This window comes from Pseudophryne corroboree, chromosome 3, assembly GCF_028390025.1.
Source record: "Pseudophryne corroboree isolate aPseCor3 chromosome 3, aPseCor3.hap2, whole genome shotgun sequence".
Classification (NCBI taxonomy): Eukaryota; Metazoa; Chordata; class Amphibia; order Anura; family Myobatrachidae; genus Pseudophryne; species Pseudophryne corroboree.
The window spans coordinates 597,709,975-597,736,388 of NC_086446.1; the positions used below are offsets into that span (position 1 = coordinate 597,709,975).

At 47.8% G+C, this 26,414-nt stretch overlaps 1 protein-coding gene across 1 annotated transcript in view; it reads left to right on the top strand.

Moving 5' to 3' along the window:
- Positions 1 to 1,367: 1,367 nt before the first annotated feature.
- MICU1 (mitochondrial calcium uptake 1) overlaps positions 1,368 to 26,414 on the top strand; it is a 540,637-nt gene continuing 515,590 nt past the window's right edge. The window contains exon 1 of the mRNA XM_063961487.1: positions 1,368 to 1,595. The gene's annotated coding sequence lies outside the window, so the exon portion shown is untranslated. The remainder of the gene's footprint in view (positions 1,596 to 26,414) is intronic.

Genomic DNA, 26,414 nt, shown 5'->3' on the forward strand with positions numbered 1-26,414 from the left:
TGCCGTACTGTATAAAATGGGGACTCTTGCCTGCCGTATTGTGTAAAATGGGCTCTTGCCTGCGTAATGTGTAAAATGGGGACACTTGCCTGCGCAATGTGTAAAATGGGGACACTTGCCTGCCGTAATGTGTAAAATGGGGACTCTTGCCTGCGTACTGTGTAAAATAGGGACACTTGCCTGCCGTGATGTGTTAAATGGGGACACTTGCCTGCGTAATGTGTAAAATGGGGACTCTTGCCTGCCGTACTGTGTAAAATAGGGACACTTGCCTGCCGTGATGTGTAAAATGGGGACACTTAACTGCCGTAATGTGTAAAATGGGGCATTGTATCAAGGGCATTGCGGTGTATGGCATAATATATATATATATATATTATTATTTTTTTCCTGTGGTGGCCGTGTTCTGTTGGTGCAAGGACAAAAACTGGGGTGTAAGGTAGTCTTTTCAGATGAGGCCATGCCCATTTTAATGATGCCATGTCCATTATAATGAGGCCATGCCGCTTGCCGGGAGTGCGCGTGCCTGCGTCGTGTGCATGCTTTTTCTTTTTATATCTATGGGGGGGGCATTTTTGATTGTCAATGGGGGGGGGGGAGCGCATTTTGAAATCTCGCACTGGGAGCCAAATTGGCTAGAAACAGCCCTGGGTGCGACCGATGGTGAGTCTAAAGACGCATTGAGATGTATTTACGCCACTGCAAGAGGCTGTGTCAGTAGGAAGACCATTGGCCACTGCAATGACACAATGATGAAGATGCAACAGCAGCAAAAGATGCAATTACGTCCGAATCAGCCTCAGTATCAAATGTCTGTATAAAATAAATATATTGAAATCAGCGAAACACATTTTAGGTGGCAGAGAACAAAATACTTACATAAGAAATTATGCACAAAATAAAACTGGTTGCACAGGAGTGTGTAACCCCAGGTCCGGATCTGTAGGGTCTACAGTGCACTGGTTCACCACGGATCTGCAGCCAGTCCATGTAACCCAGGAGGTACCCAGTTGAAGTTCTCTGGGCAATCAGTCACTGATGCCAGTTGTAGGTGCAAGACAGTGCAGCAACTGTGCACCTTACCTCTAGGAAAGTAATGCAGTACATTAAACATAATCATTATTACCCACTAGACAGTAGTATTTTATTGTATCATATCATTGTTTATTTTGTACGCTACTTCTCTCCGCGAACATATTGGTGAACTAAGCATATCATAAACGACTGCATCCTGAGCAAGGCTCTCCTCCTGCAACACCAGCTGAAGCGCTCGCTCCCTCTCTCTCTCTGGTCAGTGACTGCGCCAGCCATCCCTGCTCGTAATTATGCAAATAAAGTTTTTCCTCTGGTGAGAGGGATTGTGGGAGTTGTAGTTCTGCGCTGCTTCCTGTATGGGCAGTGTAGTTAGGTGTAGTACAGGGTCTGCGGCTGCGGGGCTGTAGACGTTTTGTCACGGGCGGCAGTGTCTCCGGCTGCAGAGGGGGAACCGCCGACTGTTTATTTAGTTCCCCTACTCGACATAAGGTTCATAGAAGAAGAGGCCCCGCTGAGCGGTGACAGAGGCCGGGCAGGTGGGGGAGAGGTCCTGCTGTCAGGTTAGTAGAGGGAGCACGCATGGGAATGGGTGCAGTTACCTGCTGTAATCTATCTTATCTATCTTATCTATCTTATCTATCTATCTATCTATCTATCTATCTATCTATCTATCTATCTATCGGTGCTTTTTTCTCTCAATTCTCTACTCCATACTCCTACAACGGCACCCTTTGTAACTCTCAGTGTCTGCCACCATGGATTATGTCAGTGTCCTGTCCCCTGATGCACCAATGTTTATATACCATGTACTTGTCCTACATTGTCTTGTGCTGTACGTCAGTAATATACTGCTGCTAATAGGTTCGCCAGGGGCTATCCAAGCACCCCCGATGCTGTGTGTTCCTCCACCCGATGATGGCACTTATCGGGGATTATGCTTCGGGTGCCTCATCTCGGAATCCATGTGTTATTGCACGATCGCAGGGTCTATAATAACCACAGGTCAAAATTGCGGTATCAGGCTGTTTTTATCGGCTGAAAAACAGATCGCTTCTAATTGGATACCCCGATTGTTTTCCTGTTTGGCTCATTTATTTATGTACTTTGTAAGGCGCTGCAGAACCCTTGTGGCACCATATAAATAAACAATAATTATATATACTCACTATCTCCTCTCCTGCTTTAAGACTACATGTGTCAATTTGTTATTGATACATCCTACTCTGGGAAAGTTTGCACATCACACTGCCCTGCAAAGAGAAGTAACTGCCAGGGCTTATCTGTGGATGTAGTCATCATGTCAAAACGTTGACACAGCTAAATTTGTCAATTAAAAATAAACTTTTGGGGTCACGCTTAATATTAGTGATGACATTATGAATGTTGAAATTTTGTCAGTCAACATTGTGCACTTGTCGACATGAGTGTCCAGATAATGACGACAAAACATAGCAAACGCCTTGTGTGGGCTTTCTTCATATTTTATTCAGTAAATGTAGCCTAGCCAAGCATGCCTTGATCCCCAAGTGTAGATGGGACCGGTCGGGATCCCTGGCAGTCAGAATCCCGACGCTACTCAGAATGCCGAGACTGACATCCCAAATAGGGTTACCAGCCCAGCGCTGGAATCCCAATTGCCGGGATCCTGAACGAGCATCCGCCAGCCTGCCGGAGAGGTAAGCCGCGCAGGGGGGAGAGGGTTGGAAGGGTTAGTTTTAGGCTGCGGGTAGGGTTAGGGTACCAGTGGGGGAAGGTAATTATACTTTCCTTCCTCTTTTGGGATTCTGATCATCGTGATGCCATGGTCGGTATTCTGAGCATCGACATCCCAACAACCGTCAATTCAAGCCCAATTCAAGAGGATATATGATTGAGTTGAACCAGGAATAATATGCTTCCTGGACAATGCTTAATGTACACAGAAATGAATAGGTACTGAGAGTTAAGCTGAATACACACTAAAAGGGAAATGTACTAAGCAGTGAAAAGAGTGGAGAAGTGAGCCAGTGGAGAAGTTGTCCATGGCAACAAATCAGCATTGAAGTATCATTTGCATACTATAAAATTATACAGAGCAACTGATTGTTTGCCATGGGCATCTTCTCCACTGGCTCACTTCTCCACTCTTATCGTTGCTTAGTACATCTTCCCCTATATGATATATTCTGGTCATGGATCGGCATGATATAAATCGTACACATCATATAGTGTGTACCCCCGATACATCGTATCCGGTCAGTGATTGAGACGTCCCATTGGATGTGCTGTTGGTTCAATGTGGCTATTCTACGGTTGACACTGTGTACTTATAGAACGATACATCACGTCCATGTATTGTTATATCGCATTGCTGGGTCACATGGTATATACCCAGCGTTACCTTTTCATTGCACCTCTGTGTACCATCATGTCACTCACACTGCACTGGGCCCATTGCAATTGTATTTTTTAATTTCTCTTACGTCCTAGAGGATGCTGGGGACTCCAAAAGGACCATGGGGTATAGACGGATCCGCAGGAGCTTGGGCACACTATAAAGACTTAAAGTGGGTGTGAACTGGCTCCTCCCTCTATGCCCCTCCTCCAGACCTCAGTTAGACTTTGTGCCCAGGAGTGATGGGACACACACTAGGGGAGCTCTCCTGAATTTCTCTAAAAGACTTTGTTAGGTTTTTTATTTTCAGGCACCCTGCAGCGTGGGAGTGAGGGGAGAGGAGCAGGACCTACTTCTTCTTAGTTTAAGGGCTCTGCTTCTCAGGCTACTGGACACCATTAGCTCCAGAGGGTTCGATCACTTGGTTCGCCTAGCTGCTTGTTCCCGGAGCCGCGCCGTCACCCCCCTCACAGAAGCCAGAAGAAAGAAGCCGGGTGAGTATTGGAAGAAAAGAAGACTTCAGTGACGGCAGAAGACTTCAGTAACGGAGGTAACTTCAGCGATAACGCTGCGCTCCATGCTCCCACACACCAACGTCTCTGGCAGGGTGCAGGGCGCTGGTGGGGAGCGCCCTGGGCGGCATGTTGCTGAGGTTTGGATCTCTGGCGGGGGGACATATTTAGGTGTCCGGACACCGGGTATGTTCACCCCGCCAGTGTAACGCGAAACGGAGGGAGCAGCAGCGGTAGCGCTGCGCTCCCTGCTCCTGCACACAATCGGCTCTTGCAGGGTGCAGGGCGCTGGGGGGGAGCGCCCTGGGCGGCATATACTGACTTAGATCGCTTGCAGGGGGACATATTTAGTTGCCCGGACACCGGGTATGTCACCCAGCCAGTGTGCCGCAGCGATCGCGCTGCGCGCCTTTGCTCCCACACACGAACGGTTTCCGAGTGTGCAGGGCGCAGGGGGGGTGCCCTGGGCAGCCATTCTATTTATGTTTATATACAGGGGGTTATACCCTGTATATAGGTTCCCCCAGCTCAATATATGTATTTTTATATATATTTTTTGAGCGGGCTTAAGCACGCCGAGAAGGGGCGGAGCTTAGCCCTCACAGCGGAGTCAGCGCCATTTTCCTCAGGTCCCCGCCAAGGCTTGCTGTATAGTAAGAAGGAGGGGGGGGCACAGTGTTTTTTTAATGCTATATGGAGTCATATAGCATTATGTTTTATAAAGGGGCGCATAATCTTTGTTGTGATACGTAAATTCAGTGTTTCCCTGTTTGTTTACCCACTATCTGTTAGTCGACATATGTCGACATGTGTGAGGGCTTTGTCACAAGCTGCTGTGGGGATAACTGTCGGCTTCGCCGGCGCATGACGGTACTTGATTCGGAAAATTAAGTATTAGTATTTGTGTGCTTAAAAAAGTAAACACACTAGGGGAGACACAGTTGTTTGTGGGTGCCCTGTCGGCATCAACGGTATTTACTGGGTAAAAAATTAACAGGCTGTTATTGCCTTGTAACTGTATATATATTTAGCATTAGTAAGCAAAAAGACGAATCTGTATTGAAGTTGAGTACTTTCGGGGACAGCACCCCGTCCTCAGAACCTTACAGCAGATAAGACAGATACTACAATAGCAAACTTACCCACAATTTAAACCTCCAGTCACCAATCACCACTGTTCAAGCCTCCCGCGGTTCAGTCAGCGTCCACAGCTGGGACCCGACGAGCGTGACGTCACCCGGCGGAAGTGGTCACGTCGCCATGGAAACAGCAGGCTTGCGCTCCACCAGGACCGGAAGACTGCGCTCCAAGACGCGCGGCCCTCCCAGCGGCTGTCACTGCATAGCCGGTCACATGACAGTGACGCTGACTGAGCTAATCCCGGGGTTCTCGAACATGGGAACTGGCCCCAAACACCCCCACCCTAGACACAAAGTGATACACACATATCACAGCACAGATATATCACATAAGAATATGCCAACATACCACATGGAATTTAAAAACATACAATAGCAGCAGTTTAGTGGAGACTATCTCCAATTGTACACCGAGTACTCTCAATATATAGAGAAACCCAATGTACCAAAGGAGAAAGTGAATAAACATAATCACAGATATTGGACAAAAAACTGAACATATATACCCCCCCCCAAAAAAAGGGACTAATCATATAGCCTACAATCAAGTATGCCATTCAAAATCATGGACAGAAAATCACCTAAATGCAAGGAGGCATATCGTACAGCAAAACGAGGAACACCCAAGTTAATTCAAACTGTTCCAGTTTATCTTATCATTAAGACCTCCTGGTTTGATGGTACCCAGCCTCACAATCCAACGGGATTCCTTAAGCAACAGGGCCTTGGCTCTATCGCCCCCTCGGAGTGATTCTGGGACATGATCAATCATAAAATATCTAATGTCCTCTAATTTATGCTTAAGTTGCTTGAAATGACGGGGAACCGGTTGATCAATATCTTTACCTGCTAATGATAAGCGAATTGCTGATCTGTGCGCGTTCATGCGTTCCTTAAACTTACGAGTGGTCTGTCCTACGTAGAATAACCCACAAGGACAGACCACCACGTATACCACAAACGACATGTTACAGGTTAAGACAAACCTCATATCATACATTTTGTCAACATGTGGATGTTTAAACTTGGTGCATGGAACAATAAAACGACAAGTAGTACAGTCATTGCATGAGTAACACCCAAACGGTTTTCTGTAAACATTCGGGATCTGTGGTGCATTACGACCTGTAATATCAGTGTGCACCAAAAGATCTTTAAGGTTACTACCTCGTCTAAAGGCTGCCACTGGTCGTTTACCCCTAAACATTGGGAGTTCACTATCAGTGCTCACAATGGGCCACAAAGCTTTGGTGGCTTGTTTAATTATCGGACTAGCCACTGTATAGTCACTGGCCCAGGGCAGGATCTTATCTTGATTCCTACTACGAGGGCTTAATAATTCAGATCTAGACATGTTTAACACCCTAGCCTTTTGAACCAAAAGGGACTTCTTCTTATAACCACGAGCCAAAAATTTATCAACAACTATATCAAGTTCCAAAGGAACCGTAGCGGCATTGCTGCAAATGCGGGCAACCCGCATCATTTGGGAAAGTGGTAGCCCTTGTTTTAGAGCCGTCGGGTGGTGACTAGATGCTACAAGTAGCGTGTTTCTGTCGGTAGCCTTGGTATATACCTCTGTAGTGAAACGGCTGTTAGATAGTATCACATGAACATCTAAAAAGTTCACATCTGTACTACTTGACGTGTATGTAAACTTAATTGGGGTATCTAACACATTGATCTCCAGCATCATATTTTCAAATTCATGCTGACCACCCGTCCACAACAGGAACACATCGTCTATGTAGCGCTTGTAGAGTAGGATGCTCCCCCGATAACGACTATTCTGGAAGAACATCCGACTCTCAAGCGCAAACATAAACACATTTGCATAGGAAGGTGCTACGGGAGAACCCATAGCACACCCCCTTAGTTGCAAATAAAAACAACCATCAAAAATAAAATAATTCCGGCATAGCGTCAACTCAAGCAACTGCATAAACAGAGAATGATCAAACTCCTCCTGTGGAACAAAAGACTGTATGAATCCCTTCATGGCTTCTAGACCCCCCTCATGAGGAATACTAGTATATAAACTACTAATGTCCAAACAACACAGTAAAGTTCCAGGGGGGACTTCCTGGAAATCATCCAAGAGCTTCAAAAAGGTAGTAGTATCTTTGAGGAAGGTGTCCTGAGCCATGAGACGGGGTTGCAGTACACAGTCCAACAGTTGGGAGACATTCGTGTATAAAGAGTCTCTGGCCGAGATGATCGGCCTTCCCGGTGGTTTCTGACTATCTTTATGCAATTTGGGAATCGTATAGAGTACTGGGACTCTAGGATATTTCACGCATAATACTTCACAGATCTTACTAGTAATTTTGTGACTTTGAACTGCCTCTTTAAGAATAGCAAATAACTCACTCTGAAATTTAGCAGTAGGGTCACTCTGTAATTTCTTATAAACAGAATGATCTGAGAGTTGCGCCATTACTTCATTCTTATAGTCCCCCAGGTTCTGGACGACTATGGCGCCCCCCTTATCAGCTGGTCTGATAGTAATATCTTCATAGGATTTCAGTTGTTGTAGAGCCATAAACTCAGATTTAGATAAATTGGGTCTAACTTGATGTGGTACCTGAGTAAATTTATTGACTGATTCATCCAATAATCGGCTAAATGTTCTAATAGATGGATTATTTGAAACCGGATCAAATGTGGATCTGGATGATTTTTTCAAAAATGAAGAAAATACTGGATTACCACTATCAAATTGCTTCCCATGAAAATGTTCCTTCAGTCTAAGTTTACGTGAAAACTGATGGAGATCCCGCTTCCAATTAAATTCATTAAAAAAATTAGTGGGTACAAAACTGAGACCCCTATTTAGAACTTGTAATTCTAACGGGCTCAGGGTCCTATCCGAAAGATTCAAAATTAGATTTTCTTCTTGTCTTGTGCTTTTCTGGTTCCTCTGGTTCTGGCCACCCCTGCGGGTGGGAGGTCGTCTTTGGTCTTTGACGTGTCTTTTTTTGCTGCACCTAAAGGGACTGCACCAGACCTGTTACCCTCATCAGATTCGGAAATCACAAAGTCACTATCAGTACTAGATCTATTATCAATATTGCGTTGATTAGATCTATTCCTCTGCCATGGTCTGCGTTTAGACAGGGAAAGAGAATTGCCTTGATTGCCACCACCGCCCAGCCAATTATACACACGATTTTCATCGTAGTCGGCATCCACTGCAAACCTTTTGCTCCTTTTGAATTTCAGGAGCTCCATACGATATTGGTCACACTGGGATTCCAGTCTCTGCAGCCAATTGCAGCTGGTGTCCTCCTCCAGCGTACTCTTATGCTCCCTCTCATAGGTGGCGATTTTCTGTCTTGTACTGTGTAATTCTCTATTGGCTTCTTCCACGACTAGAATGATAAGGTCGAAGGCACACTTATTGAGTATGGCAACCCATTTACGGACAAAGTCCGGATTGTTACGTCCTATTGTAGGGACATTTCTCTGACGTCCTAGTGGATGCTGGGGACTCCGTCAGGACCATGGGGAATAGCGGCTCCGCAGGAGACAGGGCACAAAATTTAAAAGTTTGACCACTAGGTGGTGTGTACTGGCTCCTCCCCCTATGACCCTCCTCCAAGCCTCAGTTAGATTTTTGTGCCCGTCCGAGCAGGGTGCAATCTAGGTGGCTCTCATAAAGAGCTGCTTAGAGTAAAAGTTTTGATAGTTTTATTATTTTCAGTGAGTCCTGCTGGCAACAGGCTCACTGCAACGAGGGACCTAGGGGAGAAGAAGTGAACTCAACTGCGTGCAGGATGGATTTGCTTCTTAGGCTACTGGACACTAGCTCCAGAGGGACGATCACAGGTACAGCCTGGATGGGTCACCGGAGCCGCGCCGCCGACCCCCTTGCAGATGCCGAAGTAAGAAGAGGTCCAGAAACCGGCGGCTGAAGGCTTTTCAGTCTTCATGAGGTAGCGCACAGCACTGCAGCTGTGCGCCATTGCGCTCAGGCACACTTCACACCGGCGGTCACTGAGGGTGCAGGGCGCTGGGGGGGGCGCCCTGGGCAGCAATGTTAATACCTTTCTGGCTAAAAAGAATACATCACATATAGTCCATGAGGCTATATGGATGTATTTCACCCCTGCCAGGTCTCAGAAAAACCGGGAGAAGAGCCCGCCGGAATAGGGGGCGGGGCCTATCTCCTCAGCACACAGCGCCATTTTCCTACACAGCTCCGCTGCTAGGAAGGCTCCCAGGCTCTCCCCTGCACTGCACTACAGAAACAGGGTAAAAAACAGAGAGGGGGGGCATTTTTTGGCGATATTATATATATTTAAGCAGCTATAAGGAAACAACACTTATATAAGGTTGTTCCTATATAATTATAGCGCTTTGGTGTGTGCTGGCAAACTCTCCCTCTGTCTCCCCAAAGGGCTAGTGGGGTCCTGTCTTCTATCAGAGCATTCCCTGTGTGTCTGCTGTGTGTCGGTACGTGTGTGTCGACATGTATGAGGACGATGTTGGTGTGGAGGCGGAGCAATTGCCGGTAATGGTGATGTCACCCCCTAGGGAGTCGACACCGGAATGGATGGCTTTGTTTATGGAATTACGTGATAATGTCAGCACGCTGCAAAAGTCGGTTGACGACATGAGACGACCGGCAAACCAGTTAGTACCTGTACAGGCGTCTCAAACACCGTCAGGGGCTGTAAAACGCCCTTTGCCTCAGTCGGTCGACACAGACCCAGACACGGACACCGAATCTAGTGTCGACGGTGAAGAAACGAACGTATTTTCCAGTAGGGCCACACGTTATATGATCACGGCAATGAAGGAGGCTTTGCATATCTCTGATACTGCAAGTACCACAAAAAGGGGTATTATGTGGGGTCTGAAAAAACTACCTGTAGTTTTTCCTGAATCAGAGGAATTGAATGACGTGTGTGATGAAGCGTGGGTTACCCCTGATAAAAAACTGCTAATTTCAAAGAAGTTATTGGCGTTATACCCTTTCCCGCCAGAGGTTAGGGCGCGCTGGGAAACACCCCCTAGGGTGGACAAGGCGCTCACACGTTTATCCAAACAAGTGGCGTTACCGTCTCCTGATACGGCCGCCCTCAAGGATCCAGCTGATAGGAGGCTGGAAAATACTCTAAAAAGTATATACCCACATACTGGTGTTATACTGCGACCAGCAATCGCCTCAGCCTGGATGTGCAGTGCTGGGGTGGCTTGGTCGGATTCCCTGACTGAAAATATTGATACCCTGGATAGGGACAGTATTTTATTGACTATAGAGCAATTAAAGGATGCATTCCTTTATATGCGAGATGCACAGAGGGATATCTGCACTCTTGCATCAAGAGTAAGTGCGATGTCCATATCTGCCAGAAGAAGTCTATGGACACGACAGTGGTCAGGCGATGCGGATTCCAAACGGCATATGGAAGTATTGCCGTATAAAGGGGAGGAATTATTTGGGGTCGGTCTATCGGATTTGGTAGCCACGGCAACAGCCGGGAAGTTCACCTTTTTACCTCAAGTCCCCTCCCAGCAGAAAAAGACGCAGTCTTTTCAGCCGCAGTCCTTTCGTTCCTATAAGAACAAGCGAGCAAAAGGACATTCATATTTGCCCCGAGGCAAAGGAAAGGGTAAGAGACTGCAGCAAGCAGCCCCTTCACAGGAGCAGAAGTCCTCCCCGGCTTCTGCAAAGGCCTCAGCATGACGCTGGGACCTTACAAGCGGACTCAGGGGCGGTGGGGGGTCGCCTCAAGAATTTCAGCGCACAGTGGGCTCACTCGCAGGTGGACCCCTGGATCCTGCAGGTAGTATCTCAGGGTTACAGGTTGGAATTCGAGAAGTCTCCCCCTCGCCGGTTCCTAAAATCTGCTTTGCCAACGTCTCCCTCAGACAGGGCGACGGTATTGGAAGCCATTCACAAGCTGTATTCTCAGCAGGTGATAATCAAGGTACCCCTTCTACAACAGGGAAAGGGGTATTACTCCACGCTATTTGTGGTACCGAAGCCGGACGGCTCGGTAAGACCTATTCTAAATCTGAAATCTCTGAACCTGTACATACAAAGATTCAAGTTCAAGATGGAGTCACTCAGAGCAGTGATAGCGAATCTGGAAGAAGGGGATTTTATGGTGTCCTTGGACATCAAGGATGCTTACCTTCATGTCCCAATTTGCCCTTCACACCAAGGGTACCTCAGGTTCGTGGTACAAAACTGTCATTATCAGTTTCAGACGCTGCCGTTTGGATTGTCCACGGCACCCAGGGTCTTTACCAAGGTAATGGCCGAAATGATGATCCTTCTTCGAAGAGAAGGCGTATTAATTATCCCTTACTTGGACGATCTCCTGATAAGGGCAAGATCCAGAGAACAGCTGGAGGTCGGAGTAGCACTAACTCAAGTAGTGCTCCAACAACACGGGTGGATTCTGAATTTTCCAAAATCCCAACTGATCCCGACGACACGTCTGCTGTTCCTAGGGATGATTCTGGACACTGTTCAGAAAAAGGTATTTCTTCCGGAGGAGAAAGCCAGGGAGTTATCCGATCTAGTCAGGAACCTCCTAAAACCAGGGACAGTGTCTGTGCATCAATGCACAAGAGTCCTGGGAAAAATGGTGGCTCCTTACGAAGCGATTCCATTCGGCAGATTCCATGCACAAATTTTTCAGTGGGATCTGCTAGACAAATGGTCCGGATCGCATCTGCAGATGCATCAGCGGATAAAATTGTCGACAAGGACAAGGGTCTCTCTGCTATGGTGGTTGCAGAGTGCTCATCTGTTAGAGGGCCGCAGATTCGGCATACAGAACTGGGTCCTAGTGACCACGGATGCCAGCCTGAGAGGCTGGGGAGCGGTCACACAAGGAAGAAACTTCCAGGGCGTGTGGTCAAGCCTGGAAACGTCTCTTCACATAAATATACTGGAACTAAGAGCAATCTACAATGCTCTAAGCCTGGCAAAACCTCTGCTTCAGGGTCAGCCGGTGTTGATCCAGTCGGACAACATCACGGCAGTCGCCCACGTAAACAGACAGGGCGGCACAAGAAGCAGGAGGGCAATGGCAGAAGCTGCAAGGATTCTTCGCTGGGCGGAAAATCATGTGATAGCACTGTCAGCAGTGTTCACCACATGATTGTAGTCCATTGGGAAAGACCAATGGTGGACATACTAGTGGCTCCGGACTGGCCAAGAAGGACTTGGTACCCGGAACTTCAGGAGATGCTCACGGAAGATCCGTGGCCTCTACCTCTAAGAAGGGATCTGCTTCAGCAGAGACCGTGTCTATTCCAAGACTTACCGCGGCTGCGTTTGACGGCATGGCGGTTGAACGCCGGATCCTAAGGGAAAAAGGCATTCCGGAAGAGGTCATCCCTACCCTGGTCAAAGCCAGGAAGGAGGTGACTGCACAACATTATCACCGCATTTGGAGAAAATATGTTGCATGGTGTGAGGCCAGGAAGGCCCCGACAGAGGAATTTCAACTGGGTCGATTCCTACATTTCCTGCAAACAGGATTATCTATGGACCTCAAATTAGGGTCCATTAAGGTTCAAATTTCGGCCCTGTCGATTTTCTTCCAGAAAGAATTGGCTTCAGTTCCTGAAGTCCAGACTTTTGTAAAAGGAGTACTACAAATACAGCCCCCGGTTGTGCCCCCAGTGGCACCGTGGGATCTCAATGTAGTTTTGGATTTTCTCAAATCCCATTGGTTTGAGCCACTCAAATCGGTAGATTTGAAATATCTTACATGGAAAGTAACCATGCTATTGGCCCTGGCTTCAGCCAGGAGAGTGTCGGAATTGGCGGCTTTATCGTATAAAAGCCCATATCTGATTTTCCATTCGGACAGGGCAGAATTGAGGACGCGTCCTCATTTTCTGCCTAAGGTGGTATCAGCGTTTCACCTGAACCAGCCTATTGTGGTGCCTGCGGCTACTAGCGATTTGGAGGATTCCAAGTTGCTGGACGTTGTCAGAGCATTGAAAATATATATTTCAAGGACGGCTGGAGTCAGAAAATCTGACTCGCTGTTTATACTGTATGCACCCAACAAGCTGGGTGCTCCTGCTTCTAAGCAGACGATTGCTCGTTGGATTTGTAGCACAATTCAACTGGCACATTCTGTGGCAGGCCTGCCACAGCCTAAATCTGTCAATGCCCACTCCACAAGGAAGGTGGGCTCATCTTGGGCGGCTGCCCGAGGGGTCTCGGCATTACAACTCTGCCGAGCAGCTACGTGGTCAGGGGAGAACACGTTTGTAAAATTCTACAAATTTGATACCCTGGCTAAGGAGGACCTGGAGTTCTCTCATTCGGTGCTGCAGAGTCATCCGCACTCTCCCGCCCGTTTGGGAGCTTTGGTATAATCCCCATGGTCCTGACGGAGTCCCCAGCATCCACTAGGACGTCAGAGAAAATAAGAATTTACTCACCGGTAATTCTATTTCTCGTAGTCCGTAGTGGATGCTGGGCGCCCATCCCAAGTGCGGATTGTCTGCAATACTTGTACATAGTTATTGTTACAAAAAAATCCTGTTGTTTATTGTTGTGAGCCATCTTTTCAGAGGCTCCTACGTTTGTCATACTGTTAACTGGGTTCAGATCACAAGTTGTACGGTGTGATTGGTGTGGCTGGTATGAGTCTTACCCGGGATTCAAAATCCTTCCTTATTGTGTACGCTCGTCCGGGCACAGTATCCTAACTGAGGCTTGGAGGAGGGTCATAGGGGGAGGAGCCAGTACACACCACCTAGTGGTCAAACTTTTAAATTTTGTGCCCTGTCTCCTGCGGAGCCGCTATTCCCCATGGTCCTGACGGAGTCCCCAGCATCCACTACGGACTACGAGAAATAGAATTACCGGTGAGTAAATTCTTATTTTTTCACCCTAAACCCCCTAGGGATTTTCCGGTCTCTGTAATAATTAGATAAAGAAATGCTATGTAACAAAAAGTCAATTTCGCGGCGTTTTAACCTCAACAATTGACGATATACGTCATCCGCATTGAACGCCACATCCTCCACTGATAGCACTTCTTTAGACAAAATTCCTTCAACTTCAATGCTGCTGAAACTAAAAGTCTCCCCCAAAGGGGTCGTGGTGGCTCCAGTACCACCAACATGATCTACAGGAGCTGGGCTGGCTATATCCGGCTCCATCAGCTCAGCAAGTTCACCAAACAATCTGAGTAAATATGTTCAACACAATATAGGTAGAGGAATACAGTCTCTAGAGGGTAACAGCGGTAAACACAAAGCCGGTGCCCTGCAACATGTGCTAAGCAGCACAATCACATACATCCATGTATTGCCGGCACTCACTTGATAAACAGCATGCCCTGGTGCAGCATAATCGAATTCACAACTCTATGTAAGAAATGGCACTCAGAGTCAGCATTAGTAAGCAAAAAGACGAATCTGTATTGAAGTTGAGTACTTTCGGGGACAGCACCCCGTCCTCAGAACCTTACAGCAGATAAGACAGATACTACAATAGCAAACTTACCCACAATTTAAACCTCCAGTCTCCAATCACCACTGTTCAAGCCTCCCGCGGTTCAGTCAGCGTCCACAGCTGGGACCCGACAAGCGTGACGTCACCCGGCGGAAGTGGTCACGTCGCCATGGAAACAGCAGGCTTGCGCTCCACCAGGACCGGAAGACTGCGCTCCAAGACGCGCGGCCCTCCCAGCGGCTGTCACTGCATAGCCGGTCACATGACAGTGACGCTGACTGAGCTAATCCCGGGGTTCTCGAACATGGGAACTGGCCCCAAACACCCCCACCCTAGACACAAAGTGATACACACATATCACAGCACAGATATATCACATAAGAATATGCCAACATACCACATGGAATTTAAAAACATACAATAGCAGCAGTTTAGTGGAGACTATCTCCAATTGTACACCGAGTACTCTCAATATTATATAGAGAAACCCAATGTACCAAAGGAGAAAGTGAATAAACATAATCACAGATATTGGACAAAAAACTGAACATATATACCCCCCCCAAAAAAAGGGACTAATCATATAGCCTACAATCAAGTATGCCATTCAAAATCATGGACAGAAAATCACCTAAATGCAAGGAGGCATATCGTACAGCATAAATTAGAGGACATTAGATATTTTATGATTGATCATGTCCCAGAATCACTCCGAGGGGGCGATAGAGCCAAGGCCCTGTTGCTTTAGGAATCCCGTTGGATTGTGAGGCTGGGTACCATCAAACCAGGAGGTCTTAATGATAAGATAAACTGGAACAGTTTGAATTAACTTGGGTGTTCCTCGTTTTGCTGTACGATATGCCTCCTTGCATTTAGGTGATTTTCTGTCCATGATTTTGAATGGCATACTTGATTGTAGGCTATATGATTAGTCCCTTTTTTTGGGGGGGGGTATATATGTTCAGTTTTTTGTCCAATATCTGTGATTATGTTTATTCACTTTCTCCTTTGGTACATTGGGTTTCTCTATATATTGAGAGTACTCGGTGTACAATTGGAGATAGTCTCCACTAAACTGCTGCTATTGTATGTTTTTAAATTCCATGTGGTATGTTGGCATATTCTTATGTGATATATCTGTGCTGTGATATGTGTGTATCACTTTGTGTCTAGGGTGGGGGTGTTTGGGGCCAGTTCCCATGTTCGAGAACCCCGGGATTAGCTCAGTCAGCGTCACTGTCATGTGACCGGCTATGCAGTGACAGCCGCTGGGAGGGCCGCACGTCTTGGAGCGCAGTCTTCCGGTCCTGGTGGAGCGCAAGCCTGCTGTTTCCATGGCGACGTGACCACTTCCGCCGGGTGACGTCACGCTCGTCGGGTCCCAGCTGTGGACGCTGACTGAACCGCGGGAGGCTTGAACAGTGGTGATTGGTGACTGGAGGTTTAAATTGTGGGTAAGTTTGCTATTGTAGTATCTGTCTTATCTGCTGTAAGGTTCTGAGGACGGGGTGCTGTCCCCGAAAGTACTCAACTTCAATACAGATTCGTCTTTTTGCTTACTAATGCTGACTCTGAGTGCCATTTCTTACATGGAGTTGTGAATTCGATTATGCTGCACCAGGGCATGCTGTTTATCAAGTGAGTGCCGGCAATACATGGATGTATGTATATATATTTATAGATATATGTGGGGGGAGTCTTATTGAAATTGTATATGTATGCTTCCCTCAGACCCCTCGGGGTTCCAAGATTGTTATTTTTTGCCTGTTTAATATCCCCTGCTGTCGACATATACTAAGTTTCTGTCGACCATAACGTTCCTGGTAGATCCACATCTGGGGCATGTCAGTACATGGTCATACACATTCAGAACACATTACTGCATTACTGTCACTAGGGACCTGACGGGTCTGGACAATCCACTTGCGTATAGGTTATATATATATATATATATATATATTTCTCTGACGTCCTAGTGGATGCTGGGACTCCGTAAGGACCATGGGGAATAGCGGCTCCGCAGGAGACAGGGCACAAGAATAAAAGCTTTAGGATCAGGTGGTGTGCACTGGCTCCTCCCCCTATGACCCTCCTCCAAGCCTCAGTTAGATTTTTGTGCCCGAACGAGAAGGGTGCAGGCTAGGTGGCTCTCCTGAGCTGCTTAGAATAAAAGTATATTTTAGGTTTTTTATTTTCAGTGAGTCCTGCTGGCAACAGGCTCACTGCATCGTGGGACTAAGGGGAGAAGAAACGGACTCACCTGCGTGCAGAGTGGATTGGGTTTCTTAGGCTACTGGACATTAGCTCCAGAGGGACGATCACAGGTTCAGCCTGGATGGGTCCCGGAGCCGCGCCGCCGGCCCCCTTACAGAGCCAGAAGAGCGAAGAGGTCCGGTGAAATCGGCGGCAGAAGACGATCCTGTCTTCAGACTAAGGTAGCGCACAGCACCGCAGCTGTGCGCCATTGCTCTCAGCACACTTCACACTCCGGTCACTGAGGGTGCAGGGCGCTGGGGGGGAGCGCCCTGAGACGCAATATAACAGATAATACCTTAGGTTGGCAAAAGAATACATCACATATAGCTCTTGGGCTATATGGATGTATTTTAACCCCTGCCATTATTACAGAAAAGAGCGGGAGATAAGGACGTCGTGAAGGGGCGTAGCCTATCTCCTCAGCACACAAGCGCCATTTTCCCTCACAGCTCCGCTGGAAGGACGGCTCCCTGACTCTCCCCTGCAGACTTGCTACAGAATCAGGGTAAAAAAGAGAAGGGGGGGCACTATTGGCAGCTAAAAATTATATAAACAGCAGCTATAAGGGAATAACACTTATATAAGGTTATCCCTGTATATATATAGCGCTTGGTGTGTGCTGGCAGACTCTCCCTCTGTCTCTCCAAAGGGCTTGTGGGGTCCTGTCCTCTATCAGAGCATTCCCGGTGTGTGTGCTGTGTGTTGGTACGTGTGTGTCGACATGTTTGAGGAGGAAAATGATGTGGAGGCGGAGCAATTGCCTGGGTTAGTGATGTCACCCCCTAGGGTGTCGACACCTGACTGGATGATCGTATTTAAAGAATTAAGTGATAATGTCAGCACTTTGCAAAAAACGGTTGATGACATGAGACAGCCGGCAAATCAATTAGTGCCTGTCCAGGCGTCTCAGACACCGTCAGGGGCCCTAAAACGCCCGTTACCTCAGTGGGTCGACACAGACCCAGACACAGATACTGAGTCTAGTGTCGACGGTGAGGAGACAAACGTAATGTCCAGTAGGGCCACACGTTACATGATCACGGCAATGAAGGAAGCATTGAACATTTCTGACACTACAAGTACCACAAAGAAGGGTATTATGTGGGGTGTGAAAAAACTACCAATAGTTTTCCCTGAGTCAGATGAGTTAAATGAGGTGTGTGATAAAGCGTGGGTTTCCCCCGACAAAAAACTGCTAATTTCTAAAAAATTATTGGCACTATATCCTTTCCCGTCAGAGGTTAGGACGCGTTGGGAAACACCCCCTAGGGTAGATAAGGCGCTCACACGTTTATCTAAACAAGTAGCGTTACCGTCTCCTGATACGGCCACCCTCAAGGAACCAGCAGATAGAAGGCTGGAAAATATTCTTAAAAGTATATACACACATACTGGTGTTATACTGCGACCAGCAATCGCTTCAGCCTGGATGTGCAGTGCTGGAGTCGCGTGGTCGGATTCCCTGACTGAAAATATTGATACCCTGGATAGGGACAATATACTGCTAACTATAGAGCATTTGAAGGATGCATTACTATATATGCGTGATGCACAGAGGGATATCTGCACCCTGGCATCAAGAGTAAGTGCTATGTCCATTTCTGCCAGAAGAGCGTTATGGACGCGACAGTGGTCAGGCGATGCGGATTCCAAACGACATATGGAAGTATTGCCGTATAAAGGGGAGGAGTTATTTGGGGCTGGTCTATCGGACCTGGTGGCCACGGCAACGGCTGGAAAATCCACCTTTTTACCCCAGGTCACTTCACATCAGCAGAAAAAGACACCGTCTTTTCAAACTCAGTCCTTTCGTTCCCATAAGTACAAGCGAGCTAAAGGCCATTCCTTCCTGCCCCGGGGCAGAGGAAGGGGAAAAAGACTGCACCATGCAGCCGCTTCCCAGGAGCAGAAGCCCTCCCCTGCTTCTGCCAAGTCTTCAGCATGACGCTGGGGCTTTACAAGCAGACTCAGACATGGTGGGGGCCCGTCTCAAGAATTTCAACGCGCAGTGGGCTCACTCGCAAGTGGACCCCTGGATTCTACAGGTAGTATCGCAGGGGTACAAACTGGAATTCGAGGCGTTTCCCCCTCGCCGGTTCCTGAAGTCTGCTCTACCAAAGTCTCCCTCCGACAGGGAGGCAGTTTTGGAAGCCATTCACAAGCTGTATTCCCAGCAGGTGATAATCAAGGTACCCCTCCTACAACAGGGAAAGGGGTATTATTCCACGCTGTTTGTGGTACCGAAGCCGGACGGCTCGGTGAGACCAATTTTAAATCTGAAATCCTTGAACACTTACATAAAGAGGTTCAAATTCAAGATGGAATCACTCAGAGCGGTGATAGCAAACCTGGAAGAAGGGGACTATATGGTGTCTCTGGACATCAAGGATGCTTATCTCCACGTCCCAATCTACCCGTCTCACCAAGTGTACCTCAGGTTTGTAGTACAAAACTGTCATTATCAGTTTCAGACGCTGCCGTTTGGGTTGTCCACGGCACCTCGGGTCTTTACCAAGGTAATGGCCGAAATGATGATTCTTCTTCGAAGAAAAGGCATCTTAATTATCCCTTACTTGGACGATCTCCTGATAAGGGCAAGGTCCAGGGAACAGTTAGAAGTCGGAGTAGCACTATCTCAGGTAGTGTTACGTCGGCACGGGTGGATCCTAAATATTCCAAAATCGCAGCTGATTCCTACGACACGTCTACTGTTCCTAGGAATGATTCTGGACACAGTCCAGAAAAAGGTGTTTCTCCCGGAGGAGAAGGCCAGGGAGTTATCCGAGCTAGTCAGGAACCTCCTAAAACCAGGCCAGGTGTCAGTGCATCAGTGCACGAGGGTCCTGGGAAAAATGGTGGCTTCTTACGAAGCGATTCCATTCGGAAGATTCCATGCAAGAACTTTTCAGTGGGATCTGCTGGACAAATGGTCCGGATCGCATCTTCAGATGCATCAGCGGATAACCCTGTCGCCAAGGAGAAGGGTGTCTCTTCTGTGGTGGCTGCAGAGTGCTCATCTACTAGAGGGCCGCAGATTTGGCATTCAGGATTGGATCCTGGTGACCACGGATGCAAGCCTGAGAGGCTGGGGAGAAGTCACACAGGGAAGAAATTTCCAGGGCTTGTGGTCAAGCATGGAAGCATCTCTTCATATAAACATTCTGGAACTAAGGGCCATTTACAATGCCCTAAGTCAAGCGAAACCCCTGCTTCAGGGTCAGGCGGTATTGATCCAATCGGACAACATCACGTCAGTCGCCCACGTAAACAGACAGGGCGGCACGAGAAGCAGGAGGGCAATGGCAGAAGCTGCAAGGATTCTTCGCTGGGCGGAAAATCATGTGATAGCACTGTCAGCAGTGTTCATTCCGGGAGTGGACAACTGGGAAGCAGACTTCCTCAGCAGACACGACCTCCACCCGGGAGAGTGGGGACTTCACCCAGAAGTCTTCCACCTGATAGTAAACCGTTGGGAAGAACCAAAGGTGGACATGATGGCGTCCCGTCTAAACAAAAAACGAGACAGATATTGCGCCAGGTCAAGGGACCCTCAGGCAATAGCGGTGGACGCCCTGGTAACGCCGTGGGTGTACCAGTCAGTGTATGTGTTCCCTCCTCTGCCTCTCATACCAAAGGTACTGAGAATCATAAGAAGGAGAGGAGTAAGAACTATACTCGTGGCTCCGGATTGGCCAAGAAGGACTTGGTACCCGGAACTTCAAGAGATGCTCACGGACGAACCGTGGCCTCTACCTCTGAGAAAGGACCTGCTCCAGCAGGGGCCTTGTCTGTTCCAAGACTTACCGCGGCTGCGTTTGACGGCATGGCGGTTGAACGCCGGATTCTGAGGGAAAAAGGCATTCCAGATGAAGTCATCCCTACCCTGGTCAAGGCCAGGAAGGACGTAACCGCAAAACATTATCACCGCATTTGGCGAAAATATGTTGCGTGGTGTGAGGCCAAGAAGGCCCCTACAGAGGAATTTCAACTGGGTCGTTTCCTCCATTTCCTGCAAACAGGTCTATCTATGGGCCTAAAATTAGGGTCCATTAAGGTTCAAATTTCGGCCCTGTCGATTTTCTTCCAGAAAGAACTGGCTTCAATGCCTGAAGTTCAGACATTTGTAAAAGGGGTACTGCATATACAGCCTCCTTTTGTGCCTCCAGTGGCACCTTGGGATCTCAATGTTGTGTTGAGTTTTCTAAAGTCACATTGGTTTGAACCACTCACCACTGTGGACTTCAAATATCTCACATGGAAGGTGACGATGCTGTTAGCCCTGGCTTCAGCCAGGCGTGTGTCAGAATTGGCGGCTTTATCATATAAAAGTCCTTACTTAATTTTTCATTCTGACAGGGCAGAATTGAGGACTCGTCCTCAATTTCTACCTAAGGTGGTTTCTGCATTTCACATGAACCAACCTATTGTGGTACCTGCGGCTACTAGGGACTTGGAGGACTCCAAGTTGCTTGACGTTGTCAGGGCCCTGAAAATATATGTTTCCAGGACGGCTGGAGTCAGAAAATCTGACTCGCTGTTTATCCTGTATGCACCCAACAAGCTGGGTGCTCCTGCTTCTAAGCAGACGATTGCTCGTTGGATTTGTAGTACAATTCAGCTTGCACATTCTGTGGCAGGCCTGCCACAGCCAAAATCGGTAAAAGCCCATTCCACACGGAAAGTGGGCTCATCTTGGGCGGCTGCCCGAGGGGTCTCGGCTTTACAACTTTGCCGAGCAGCTACTTGGTCAGGGGCAAACACGTTTGCAAAATTCTACAAATTTGATACCCTGGCTGAGGAGGACCTGGAGTTCTCTCATTCGGTGCTGCAGAGTCATCCGCACTCTCCCGCCCGTTTGGGAGCTTTGGTATAATCCCCATGGTCCTTACGGAGTCCCAGCATCCACTAGGACGTCAGAGAAAATAAGATTTTACTTACCGATAAATCTATTTCTCGTAGTCCGTAGTGGATGCTGGGCGCCCATCCCAAGTGCGGATTGTCTGCAATACTTGTATATAGTTATTGTTACAAAAATTCGGGTTATTATTGTTGTGAGCCATCTTTTCAGAGGCTCCTTTTCGTTTTATCATACTGTTAACTGGGTTCAGATCACAAGTTGTACGGTGTGATTGGTGTGGCTGGTATGAGTCTTACCCGGGATTCAATATCCTTCCTTATTATGTACGCTCGTCCGGGCACAGTATCCTAACTGAGGCTTGGAGGAGGGTCATAGGGGGAGGAGCCAGTGCACACCACCTGATCCTAAAGCTTTTATTCTTGTGCCCTGTCTCCTGCGGAGCCGCTATTCCCCATGGTCCTTACGGAGTCCCAGCATCCACTACGGACTACGAGAAATAGATTTATCGGTAAGTAAAATCTTATTATATATATATAATATGTATATATGTATGTGTGTGTGTGTGTATATATATTTCTCTATCGTCCTAGTGGATGCTGGGGTTCCTGAAAGGACCATGGGGAATAGCGGCTCCGCAGGAGACAGGGCACAAAAAGTAAAGCTTTAGGATCAGGTGGTGTGCACTGGCTCCTCCCCCTATGACCCTCCTCCAAGCCAGTTAGATTTTTGTGCCCGGCCGAGAAGGGTGCAATCTAGGTGGCTCTCCTAAAGAGCTGCTTAGGAAAGTTTAGCTTAGGTTTTTTATTTTACAGTGAGTCCTGCTGGCAACAGGATCACTGCAACGAGGGACTTAGGGGAGAAGAAGTGAACTCACCTGCGTGCAGGATGGATTGGCTTCTTGGCTACTGGACATCAGCTCCAGAGGGACGATCACAGGTACAGCCTGGATGGTCACCGGAGCCTTGCCGCCGGCCCCCTTGCAGATGCTGAAGTAAGAAGAGGTCCAGAATCGGCGGCAGAAGACTCCTCAGTCTTCTAAAGGTAGCGCACAGCACTGCAGCTGTGCGCCATTTTCCTCTCGGCACACTTCACACGGCAGTCACTGAGGGTGCAGGGCGCTGGGAGGGGGGCGCCCTGGGAGGCAAATGAATACCTATTTTGGCTAAAAATACCTCACATATAGCCTCCGGAGGCTATATGGAGATATTTAACCCCTGCCAGAATCCGTTAAGAGCGGGAGACGAGGCCGCCGAAAAAGGGGCGGGGCCTATCTCCTCAGCACACAGCGCCATTTTCCCTCACAGAAAGGCTGGAGGGAAGGCTCCCAGGCTCTCCCCTGCACTGCACTACAGAAACAGGGTTAAAACAGAGAGGGGGGGCACTAATTTGGCGATATGCTTATATATATATTAAAATGCTATAAGGGAAAACACTTATATAAGGTTGTCCCTATATAATTATAGCGTTTTTGGTGTGTGCTGGAAAACTCTCCCTCTGTCTCTCCAAAGGGCTAGTGGGTCCTGTCCTCTATCAGAGCATTCCCTGTGTGTGTGCTGTGTGTCGGTACGTGTGTGTCGACAGGTAGGAGGACGATGTTGGTGAGGAGGCGGAGCAATTGCCTGTAATGGTGATGTCACTCTCTAGGGAGTCGACACCGGAATGGATGGCTTATTTAGGAAATTACGTGATACTGTCAACACGCTGCAAAGTCGGTTGACGACATGAGACGGCCGACAAACAATTAGTACGGTCCAGACGTCTCAAAAACACCGTCAAGGGTTTTAAAACGCCCGTTTACTTTAGTCGGTCGACACAGACACAGACAGGGACACTGAATCCAGTGTCGACGGTGAATAAACAAACGTATTCCTTATTAGGGCCACACGTTAAAGGCAATGAAGGAGGTGTTACGTATTTCTGATACTACAAGTACCACAAAAGAGGGTATTATGTGGGATGTGAAAAAACTACCATAGTTTTTCCTGAATCAGATAAATTAAATAAAGTGTGTGATGATGCGTGGGTTCCCCCCGATAGAAAATTATGGGCGGTATACCCTTTCCCGCCAGAAGTTAGGGCGCGTTGGGAAACACCCCTTAAGGTGGATAAGGCGCTCACACGCTTATCAAAACAAGTGGCGGTACCGTCTATAGATAGGGCCGTCCTCAAGGACCAGCTGACAAGGCTGGAAAATATAATAAAAAGTATATACACACATACTGGTGTTATACTGCGGCCAGCGATCGCCTCAGCCTGGATGTGCAGAGCTAGGGTGGCTTGGTCGGATTCCCTGACTAAAAATATTGATACCCTTGACAGGGACAGTATTTTATTGACTATAGAGCATTTATATATATGCGAGATGCACAGAGGGATATTTGCACTCTGGCATCATGAATAAACGCGATGTCCATAACTGCCAGAAGATGTTATGGACACGACAGTGGTCAGGTGATGCAGATTCCAAACGGCACAGTATGGCCGTATAAAGGAAGAGGACTTGTTTGGGGTCGGTCCATCGGACCTGGTGGTCACGGCAACTGCTGGAAAATCCACCGTTTTTTACCCTAAGTCACATCTCTGCAGAAAAAGACACCGTCTTTTCAACCTCAGTCCTCTCGTCCCTATAAGATCATATCTGCCCAGGGATAGAGGAAAGGGAAGAAGACTGCAGCAGGCAGCCCATTCCCAGGAACAGAAGCGTTCCACCGCGTCTGACAAGTTCTCAGCATGGCGCTGAGACCGTACAGGACCCCTGGATCCTACAAGTAGTATCCCGGGGGTACAGATGGGAATGTCGAGACGTTTCCCCTTCGCAGGCTCCTGAAGTCTGCTTTACCAAGTCTCCCTCCGACAAGGAGGTAGTATGGGAAAAAATTCACAAGCTGTATTCCCAGCAGGTGATAATTAAATTACCCCTCCTACTACAGAAAAGGGGTATTATTCCACACTATATTGTGGTACTGAAGCCAGAAGGCTAGGTGAGACTTATTCTAAAAAAAAAAAAAAAAAAAAAAAAAAATTTTTTTTTGAACACTTACAAAGGTTCAAATTAAGATGAAGTCACTCAGAGCAGTGATAACGAACCAGGAAGAAGGGGACTATATAGTGTCCCGGGACATCAGGGATGCTTACCTCTATGTCCCAAATTTGCCCTTCTCACTAAGGGTACCTCAGGTTCGTGGTGCAGAACTGTCACTATCAGTTTCAGACGCTGCCGTTTGGATTGTCCACGGCACCCCGGGGTCTTTACCAAGGTAATGGCCGAATTGATGATTCTTCTTCGAAGAAAAGGCGTCTTAATTATCCCTTACTTGGACGATCTCCTGATAGGGGCATAGTCCAGGGAACAGTTGGAGGTCGGAGTAGCACTATCTCGGATACTGCTACAATCAGCACGGGTGGATTCTAAATATTCCAAAATCGCAGCTGATCCCGACGACACGTCTGCTGTGCCTAGGGATGATTCTGGACACAGTCCAGAAAAAGGTGTTTCTCCCGGAAGAGAAAGCCAGGGAGTTATCCGAGCAAGTCAGGAACCTCCTAAAAACAGTGCATCATTGCACAAGGGTCCTGGTAAAAATGGTGGCTTCCTACGAAGCAATTCCATTCGGCAGATTTCACGTAAGAACCTTTCAGTGGGATCTGCTGGACAAATGGTCCGGATCGCATCTTCAGATGCATCAGCGGATAACCCAATATCCAAGGACAAGGGTGTCTCTCCTGTGGTGGTTATAGAGTGCTCATCTTCTAGAGGGCGCAGATTCGGCATTCAGGATTGGATGCTGGTAACCACGGAGCCCAGCCTGAGAGGCTGGGGAGCAGTCACACAAGGGAAAAAATTTCCAGGGAGTGTGATCAAGTATGGAGACTTTTCTCCACATAAATATACTGGAGCTAAGGGTAAATTTATAATGCTCTAAGCTTAGCAAGACCTCTGCTTCAAGGTCAGCCGGTATTGATCCAGTGGGAAAAACATCACGGCAGTCGCCCACGTAAACAGACAGGGCGACACAAGAAGCAGGAGGGCAATGGCAGAAACTGCAAGGACTTTTCGCTGGGCGGAAAATCATGTGATAACACTGTCAGCAGTTTTTCATCCCGGGAATGGAAACTGGGAAGCAGACTTCCTCAGCACGACCTCCACCCGGGAGAGTGGAAACTTCATTGAGAAGTTTTTTCCACATGATTGTAAACCGTTGGGAAATACCAAAGGTGGACATGATGGCGTCCCGTCTGAACAAAAAACGGGACAGGTATTGCGCCAGGTCAAGAGACCCTCAGGCAATAGATGTGGACGTTCTGGTAACACCGTGGGTGTACCAGTCGGTGTATGTGTTCCCTCCTCTGCTTCTCATACCTAAGGTGCTGAGAATTATAAGACGTAGAGGAGTAAGAACTATACTCATGGCTCCGGATTGGCCAAGAAGGACTTGGTACCCGGAACTTCAAGAGATGCTTACAGAGGTCTTATGGCCTCTGCCGCTAAGAAGGGACTTGCTTCAGCAAGTACCATGTCTGTTCCAAGACTTACCGCAGCTGCGTTTGTCGGCATGGCGATGGAAAGCCGGATCCTAAAGGAAAAAAAGGCATTCCGGAAGAGGTCATTCCTACCCTGGTCAAAGCCAGAAAGGAGGTGACCGCACAACATTATCACCACGTGTGGCAAAAATATGTTGCGTGGTGTGAGGCCAGGAAGGCCCTACAAAGAAATTTCAACTCGGTCGTTTCCTGCATTTCCTGCAAACAGGAGTGTCTATGGGCCTCAAATTGGGGTCCATTAAGGTTCAAATTCGGC